This window comes from Macaca fascicularis, chromosome X (genome assembly GCF_037993035.2).
Source record: "Macaca fascicularis isolate 582-1 chromosome X, T2T-MFA8v1.1".
NCBI classification, from domain to species: domain Eukaryota; kingdom Metazoa; phylum Chordata; class Mammalia; order Primates; family Cercopithecidae; genus Macaca; species Macaca fascicularis.
This window is the reverse complement of record NC_088395.1, coordinates 79,530,309-79,539,769: the sequence shown is the minus strand read 5'-3', so window position 1 is coordinate 79,539,769 and position 9,461 is coordinate 79,530,309. Positions and strand designations below refer to the sequence as shown.

Genomic DNA, 9,461 nt, shown 5'->3' with positions numbered 1-9,461 from the left:
TAACCCAGAATTGACACAGATGCTTAAATTAGAAGAGAAGAATATTAAAAGTTATAATAGGCCGGGCGCGGTGGCTCAAGCCTGTAATCCCAGCACTTTGGGAGGCCGAGACGGGCGGATCACGAGGTCAGGAGATCGAGACCATCCTGGCTAACACAGTGAAACCCCGTCTCTACTAAAAATACAAAAACGTAGCCGGGCGAGGTGGCAGGTGCCTGTAGTCCCAGCTACTCGGGAGGCTGAGGCAGGAGAATGGCGTGAACCCGGGAGGCGGAGCTTGCAGTGAGCTGAGATCCGGCCACTGCACTCCAGCCTGGGCGACAGAGCGAGACTCCGTCTCAAAAAAAAAAAAAAAAAAAAGTTATAATAACTGTAGTTCATATGCTCAAAAGTCAAGTCAAGACATGGAAGATACAGAAAAAAAATGCAAATCAAACTTCTGGAGATGAACACTACTATATCTATGATGGAAAATGCACTGGATGGGATTAACAGTATATTAAACATTGCAGGAAAAAAAGATTAGTGAACTTAAAGACATGGGAATATAAGCTGTACAAAGAAAAAAATGTAAGAAAAATGAACAGAGCAACAGAGAACTACAGGACAATGTCACACAGCCAAATATATGTGCAATTGTTGGCCCTGAAAGAGACAAAATAAAGGAGGGAGGGACAGAAAAAATATACTTGAATAAATAGCAGCTAGAAACTACCCATAATTGCTAAAAACTTTAAGCACACACATCCAAGAAGCTGAACATACACCAGGTACAAGAAACATAGAGAAAGCTACACTAAGGCACATCACAATAACATTTTACAAAACCAGCGGAAACGAAAAAAATCTGAAGAGCAGTCAGGAAAGACAGAGGGGCCACACATTACACACAAAGGGACTGAAATGAGGATGACCACAGATTTGTCATCAGAAAAAAATGCAAGTGAGAAGACACTGGAGCAACATTTTTGAAGTACCAAATGAAAAATACTGCTAACGTAGAATGCTATACCCAGGGAAAATATCTTTCAAAAATGAAGGCCAAAAAGAAGTAAAGGGGAGCAAATTCATGAGGCCAATAGAAAACATAACACAAGATGATAAATTTAAACCTAACCATATCAATAATTACATTGGATATAAATGGTCCCAACATGCCAATTACTAGACAAAAACTACCAGACTGGATAAGAAAGTGAGACTGAACTGTATATTGCCTATAAGAAACCCATTTTAAATATAGACATGTCATAGCTTAAACGTAAAGGTGGGGACAGTATACCATGCTAAGACTAATCATAATAGAGACATACTTGTTATATTAATATCAGACACAGTAGACTTCAGAACAAAGAATATTACCATTGATAAAGAGGATCATGTCATAATGACAACTCAGTGAATTTTTGATGAGTAGATAACAATTCTGTGTTTGTGCACCTAAAAACAGAGCCTCAAGATGCATGAAGCAAAAATGAATAGACCTACACAGAGAAATAGCTGCATCAACAATTCTAGACAAAGATTTCAATACCCCTTAATATACTGTTGGTAAAACAAGGAGACAGAAACTCAATGACAATATAGAAGACTCGAGCATCACTATTACCAACTTGACTTAATTGTCACATGTAGAACCCTCCACCCCACAACAGAAGACTATGCATTATTTTCAAGCGTATGTGGAACACTTACCAAGAGAGAGTGTATTCTGTGCCATAAAACAAGTCTCAATACATTTTAGACAATTCCAGTAACACGAAGTGTGTTCTTCAACACATAACAATAAAATTAACTTAGAAATTAACAAGAGAGATATTCAGAAAATCTACAAATATTAGGGAACCAAATAATGTGCTTTCAATTACCCTATGAATCAAATAAGAAATCATAATGAAAATTAGCAAGTGTTTTGAACTGACTGAAAAGGAAAACACAACGTATCAAAAGTTGTGAGATGCTGGTAAAAAAAAAAAAAAAAAAAAAAAAGATTCGTGGCAGTAAAAACACCTCTAGGAAGAAAGGTCTCAAATCAATGAGCTCAGCAACCATGTTAATAAATGAGAGAAATGGAAATGGAAACTACAATGAGATACCACCATTAACACTTTACATACACATCTATAATTTAAAAACAACTTTTCATGAAGCATATAAGAAGCATTGGTAAGGATGTACAGAAGTTGAAATTCTTGCACATTGCTGACTGGAATGTAAAATGGTGCACCTCTGTGGAAAAGCTTGTCATCCCTCAAAGAGCTCTTTCTGTAATGTATACAAAGATCAAAACTTCACATTGTACCCCATAAATATACACAGCTATTATATCAATTAGAAATAAATTTTAAAAGAGTTAAACATAGGATGCCTTATGACCTGGCAATTCCACTCCTATGGCAATATACCCAAAATAACTGAAAACAGAATGTGAGACAGATAGTTTCATGCCAATGTCCATTGCAACATTATTCACTATAGCCAAGAGTTGGAAACAACCCAAGGGTCCATCAGCAGATGAATGGACAAATGAAATATGGCATGTGTATGCAATGGAATATTATTCAGTTGTGGAAAGAAATGAAGTTCTGATATATGCTACAACATGGATGAACCTGGAAAACATTATTCTAAGGGATATAAGCCAGACACAAAAGGAAAAATACTGGTGATGGTGTCACAATGTTGCCAATGTAATTAATGCCACTGAATTGTACACTTTAAAAGGGTTGGGTCTCTGTTCCAAGATGGTCAAATAGTAACAGATCCAGTCTGCAGCTCCCAGCGTGACTGACGCAAAAGATGGGTGATTTCTGCATTTCCAACTGAGGTACCTGGATCATCTCATTGGGACTAGTTGGACAGAGGGTGTAGCCCGTGGAGAGCAAACTGAAGCAGGGCACGGAATCACCTCACCCCGGAAGTGCAAGGGGTCAGGGGATTTCCCTTTCCTAGCCAAGGGAAGCCATGACACTTTGTGCCTGGAAAAACAGGACACTCCCACCTAAATACTGTATTATTCCCAAGGTTTTAGCAACCAGCAGACAAGGAGATTCTCTCCCATGCCTGGCTCAGTGGGTCCCACACCCACGGAGTCTTGCTCACTGCTTGCTCACAGCAGTCTGAGATCCACCTGCGAGGCACCAGCCTGGCTGGTGGAGGGGGGTCCACCATTGCTGAGGGTTGAGTAGGTAAACAAAAAGGCTGAGAAGCATGAACTAGACAGAGCTCACTGCAGCTCATCAAAGCCTACATCCTCTATAGACTCCATCTCTCTGGGCAAGGCATAGCTGAATAAAAGGCAGCAGACAACTTCTACAGACTTAAACGTCCCTGTCCGACAGCTCTGAAGAGAGCAGTGGTTCTCCCAGCATGAGCTCTGAGAATGGATGGAGTGCCTCTTCAAGTGGGTCCCTGACCTCAGTGTAGCCTAACTGAAAGACACCTCCCAGTAGGGACTGATAGACACCTCATATAGGCAGCTGCCCTCTGGGATGAAGCTTCCAGAGGAAGGATCAGGCAGCAATATGTGCTGTTCTGCAATATTTGCTGTTCTGCAGCCTCTGCTGCTGATACCCAGGCAAACAGCATCTGGAGTGGACCTCCAGCAAACTCTAACAGACCTGCAGCTGAGGAGTCTGACTGTTAGAAGGAAAACTAACAAACAGAAAGGAACAGCATAACATCCACAAAAAGGGCATCTACATCAAAACCCCATCTGTAGGTCACCAACATCAAAGGCAAAAAAAACCACAAAGATGGGGAAAAACCAGAGCAGAGAAGGTGAAAATTCTAAAAACCAAAGTGCCTCTTCTCCTCCAAAGGATTGCAGCTCCTCACCAGCAGCAGAACAAAGCTGGACAGAGAATGACTTTGACAAGTTAACAGAAGTAGGTTTGAGAAGGTTAGTAATAAAAAAGTTCTCTGAGCTAAAGCAGCATGTTCCAACCCATTGCAAGGAAGCTAAAAACTTTGATAAAAGGTTTGATGAATGGCTAACTAGAATAAACAGTGTAGAGAAGACCTTAAATGAGCTGATGGAGCTGAAAACCATGGCATGAGAACTTCGTGACACATGCACAAGCTTCAATAGCAGAATCGATCAAGTGGAAGAAAGGGTATCAGTGGTTGAAGATCAAATTATTGAAATAAAGCAAAAAGACAAGGTTAGAGAAAACAGAATAAAAGGAAATGAACAAAGCCTCCAAGAAATATGGGACTATGTGAAAAGACCAAATCTATATTTGATTGGTGTACTGAAAGTGACGGGGACAATGGAACCAAGTTGGAAACCACTCCTCAGGATATTATGTGGGAAAACTTCCCCAACCTAGCAAGACAGGCCAACATTCAAATTCAAGAAATACAGAGAATATCACAAAGATACTCCTCTAGAAGAGCAATCCCAAGACACATAATTGTCAGATTCACCAAGGTTGAAATGAAGGAAAAAATGTTAAGGGCAACCAGAGAAAAGATCGAGTTACCCACAAAGGGAAGCCCATCAGACTAACAGCAGCTCTCTCAGCAGAAACCCTACAAGCCAGAAGAGAGTGGGGGCCAATATTCAACATTCTTAAAGAAAAGAATGCTCAACCCAGAATTTCATATCCAGCCAAACTAGGCTTCATATGTGAAGGAGAAATAAAATCCTTAGAAACAAGCAAATGCTGAGAGATTCTGTCACCTCCCCACCACGCCTGCCTTACAAGAGCTCCAGAAGGAAGCACTAAACATTGAAAGAAACAACCGGTACCAGCCACTGCAAAAACATGCCAAATTGTAAAGACCATGGATGCTAGGAAGAAACTGAATCAACTAACGTGCAAAAGAATCAGCTAACATAAAAATCACAGGATCAAATTCACACACAACAATATTTACCTTAAGTGTAAATGGGCTAAATGCCTCAATTAAGACACACAGACTGGCAAATTGGATAAAGAGTCAAGACCCATCATTGCACTGTATTCAGGAGACCCATCTCACGTGCAGAGACACGCATAGGCTGAAAATAAAGGAATGGAGGCAGATCTACCAACAAATTGGAAAGCAAAAAAAAAAAAAAAAAAAAAAAAAAAAGGCAGGGCTTGCAATCCTAGTCTCTGATAAAACTGACTTTAAACCATCAAAGATCAAAAGAGACAAAGAAAGCCATTACAGAATGGTAAAGGGATCAATTCAACAAGAAGAGCTAACTATCCTAAATATATATGTACCCAACACAGGAGCACCTAGATTCATAAAACAAGTCCTTAGAGACCTACAAAGAGACTTAGAATCCCACACAAGAATAATGGGAGACTTTAACACCCCACTGTCAATATTAGACAGATCAACAAGAGAGAAGGTTAACAAGGATATCCAGGACTTGAACTCACCTCTGCACCAAGCAGACCTAATAGGCATCTACAGAACTCTCCACACCAAATCAACAGAATATACATTCTTCTCAGTTCCACATCGCACTTACTCTAAAATTGACCACATAATTGGAAGTAAAGCACTCCTCAGCAAATGTAAAAGAACAGAAATCACAACAAACTCTCTCTCCGACCACCCACGGTGCAATCAAATTAGAACTCAAGATTAATAAACTCACTCAAAACCACATAACTATATGGAAACTGAACAACCTGCTCCTAAATGACTACTGGGTACATAACAAAATGAAGGCAGAAATAAAGATGTTCTTTGAAACCAATGAGGACAAGGATACAACATACCAGAATCTCTGGGACACATTTAAAGCAGTGTGTAGAGGGAAATTTATGGCACTAAATGCCCACAAGAGAAAGCAGGAAAGATCTAAAATTGACACCCTAACATCACAATTAAAAGAACTAGAGAAGCAAGAGCAAACACATTCAAAAGCTAGCAGAGGCAAGAAATAAGTAGATCAGAGCAGACACAAAAAACCCTTCAAAAAAATCAATGAAACCAGGAGCTGGATTTTTGAAAAGATCAAAAAAATAGACCACTAGCAAGACTAATAAAGAAGAAAAGAGAGAAGAATCAAAGTACCTCTGGCCGAATTCTACCAGAGGTACCAGGAGGAGCTGGTACCATTCCTTCTGAAACTATTCCAATCAATAGAAAAAGAGGAATCCTCCCTACCTCATTTTATGAGGCCAACAACACCCTGATACTAAAGCCTGGAAGAGACACAACAAAAAAAGAGAATTTTAGACCAATATCCCTAACAAACATTGATGCAAAAATCGTCAATAATATACTGGCAAACCGAATCCAGCAGCACATCAAAAAGCTTATTCACCATGATCAAGTGGGCTTCATCCCTGGGATACAAGGCTGGTTCAACATACACAAATCAATAAAGGTAATCTAGCATATAAACAGAACCAAAGATAAAAACCACATGATTATCTCAATAGATGCAGAAAGGGCCTTTGACAAAATTCGACAGCCCTTCATGATAAAAACTCTCAATAAATTCGGTATTGATGGAACATATCTCAAAATAATAAGAGCTATTTATGACAAACCCACAGCCAGTATCATACTGAATGGGCAAAAACTGGAAGCATTCCCTTTGAAAACTGGCACAAGACAGGGATGTCCTCTCTCACCACTCTTATTCAACATAGTGTTGGAAGTTGTGGCCAGGGCAATCAGGCATGAGAAAGAAATAAAGGGTATTCAGTTAGGAAAAGAGGAAGTCAAATTGTCTCTGTTTGCAGATGACATGATTGTATATTTAGAAAACCCCATCATCTCAGCCCAAAATCCCCTTAAGCTGATAAGCAACTTCAGCAAAGTCTCAGGATACAAAATCAATGTGCAAAAGTCACTAGTATTCTTCTACACCAATAACAGACAAACAGAGAGCCAAATCATGAGTGAACTCCCATCCACAATTGCTTCAAAGAGAATAAAATACCTAGGAATCCAACTTACAAGGGATGTGAAGGACCTCTTCAAGGAGAACTACAAACCACTGCTCAAGGAAATCAGAGAGGACGCAAACAAGTGGAAGAACATTCCATGCTCATGGATAGGAAGAATCAATATCATGAAAATGGCCATACTGCCCAAGGTAATTTATAGATTCAATGCCATCCCCATCAAGCTACCAATGACTTTCTTCACAGAATTGGAAAAAACTACTTCAAAGTTCCTATGGAACCAGAAAAAAGCCCGCATTGCCAAGACAATCCTAAGCCAAAAGAACAAAGCTGGAGGCATGATGCTACCTGATTTCAAACTATACTACATGGCTACAGTAACCAAAACAGCATGGTCCTGGTACCAAAACAGAGATATAGACCAATGGAACAGAACAGAACCCTCAGAAATAATACCACACATCTACAACCATCTGATCTTTGACAAACCTGACAAAAAGAAGCAATGGGGGAATGATTTGCTATTTAATAAATGGTGCTGGGAAAACTGGCTAGCCATAAGTAGAAAGCTGAAACTGGATATCTTCCTTACACCTTATACAAAAATTAATTCAAGATGGATTAGAGACTTAAATGTTAGACCTAAAACCACAAAAACCCTAGAAGAAAACACAGGCAATACCATTCAGAACATAGGCATGGGCAAGGACTTCATGTCTAAAACACCAAAAGCAATGGCAACAAAAGCCAAAATTGACAAATGGGATCTAATTAAAGAGCTTCTGCACAGCAAAAGAAACTACCATCAGAGTGAACAGGCAACCTACAGAATGGGAGAAAATTTTTGCAATCTACTCATCTGACAAAGGACTAATATCCAGAACCTACAAAGAACTCAAACAAATTTACAAGAAAAAACAAACAACCCTATCAAAAAGTGGGCAAAGGATATGAACAGACACTTCTCAAAAGAAGACATTTATGCAGCCAACAGACACATGAAAAAATGCTCGTCATTACTGGCCATCAGAGAAACGCAAATCAAAACCACAATGAGATACCATCTCACACCAGTTAGAATGGCGATCATTAAAAAGTCAGGAAACAACAGATGCTGGAGAGGATGTGGAGAAACAGGAACAATTTTACACTGTTGGTGGGAATGTAAACTAGTTCAACCATTGTGGAAGATCGTGTTGCAATTCCTTAAGGATCTAGAACTAGAAATTCCATTTGACCCAGTCATCCTGTTACTGGGAATATACCCAAAGGATTATAAATCATGCTGCTATAAAGACACATGCACAAGTATATTTATTGCAGCACTATTCACAATAGTAAAGACTTGGAATCAACCCAAATGTCCATCAGTGACAGACAGGATTAAGAAAATGTGGTACATATACACCATGGAATACTATGCAGCCATAAAAAAGGAGGAGTTCATGTCTTTTGTAGGGACATAGATGCAGCTGGAAGCCATCATTCTCAGTGAACTATCGCAAGAACAGAAAACCAAACACCACATGTTGTCACTCATAGGTGGGAATTTAACAATGAGAACACTTGGACACAGGAAGGGGAACATCACACACTGGGGCCTGTTGTGGGGTTGGGGGAGCGGGGAGGGATAGCATTAAGAGATATACCTAATGTAAATGACGAGTTAATGGGTGCAGCACACCAACATGGCACATGTATACATATGTAACAAACCTGCACGTTGTGCACATGTACCCTAGAACATAAAGTATAATAAAAAAGAAAAAACATAAGTGGGAGTTAAACAATGGGCATACATGTAGAGAAAGATGAAAACAATAGACACTGGGGGCTCCAAAAAGGGGTTAGGGAGGAAGTGGGGCAGGGGTTGAAAAACTACCAGTTGTGCAGTATGTTCACAATATGAGTGATGGGTTCAAGAGAAACCCAAACCTCAGCATTATGCAATATATCCATGTAACAAACGTGCACATGTACCCCTTGAACTTAAAATAAGAGTTGGAAAGAAAAAAAAAAAAAATTTTTAATGTGTAAAAGGCTTTATTTGCAGGGGAGCAGGAATTTAATCAAAGAGGCCAAATCCCATGTCATCGTCTGACTCTTCAGACTCCTCCTTCTTCTCATCTTTCTTCTCCTCTGCTGCAGCAGGCGCGGAACTAGCAGCAGGCGCTGCAGAGCCTGGGGCAGCGGAGACGGCCACAGCCCCACCAGCAGGTACACTGGCAAGCTTGCCAATACCCTGGGCAATGACGTCTTCAATGTTTTTTCCATTCAGCTCACTAATAACCTTGTTGAGTCGGTCGTCGTCCGCCTCGATGCCCACACTGTCCAAGATCTTCTTGATGTCCTTGGCGCTGGGGGAGGAGTTACCCCCGAGGGCAGCCAGCAGGTAGGAGGCGACGTAGCGCATCGCGGCGGCGGCGGCGGAGAGGCCTCACGCGTGCGACCTCGGCGGTGTCAGGGAGGAAAAGAAAAAGAAAAAATTTTTTAAAGATATATAATAATTGTGTGCTTTACTCTGTCTATGGGTGAGGAGTCATGCAGGATTTTGATAAAAGAAATGCTGTATTAGCTGATGTTTTAATATAATATGAT

At 40.3% G+C, this 9,461-nt stretch overlaps 1 pseudogene; it reads right to left on the bottom strand.

Moving 5' to 3' along the window:
• Window positions 1-8,886: 8,886 nt before the first annotated feature.
• On the bottom strand, window positions 8,887-9,337 carry LOC102134702 (large ribosomal subunit protein P2 pseudogene; annotated as a pseudogene).
• Between the last annotated feature and the right edge of the window lie 124 nt (window positions 9,338-9,461).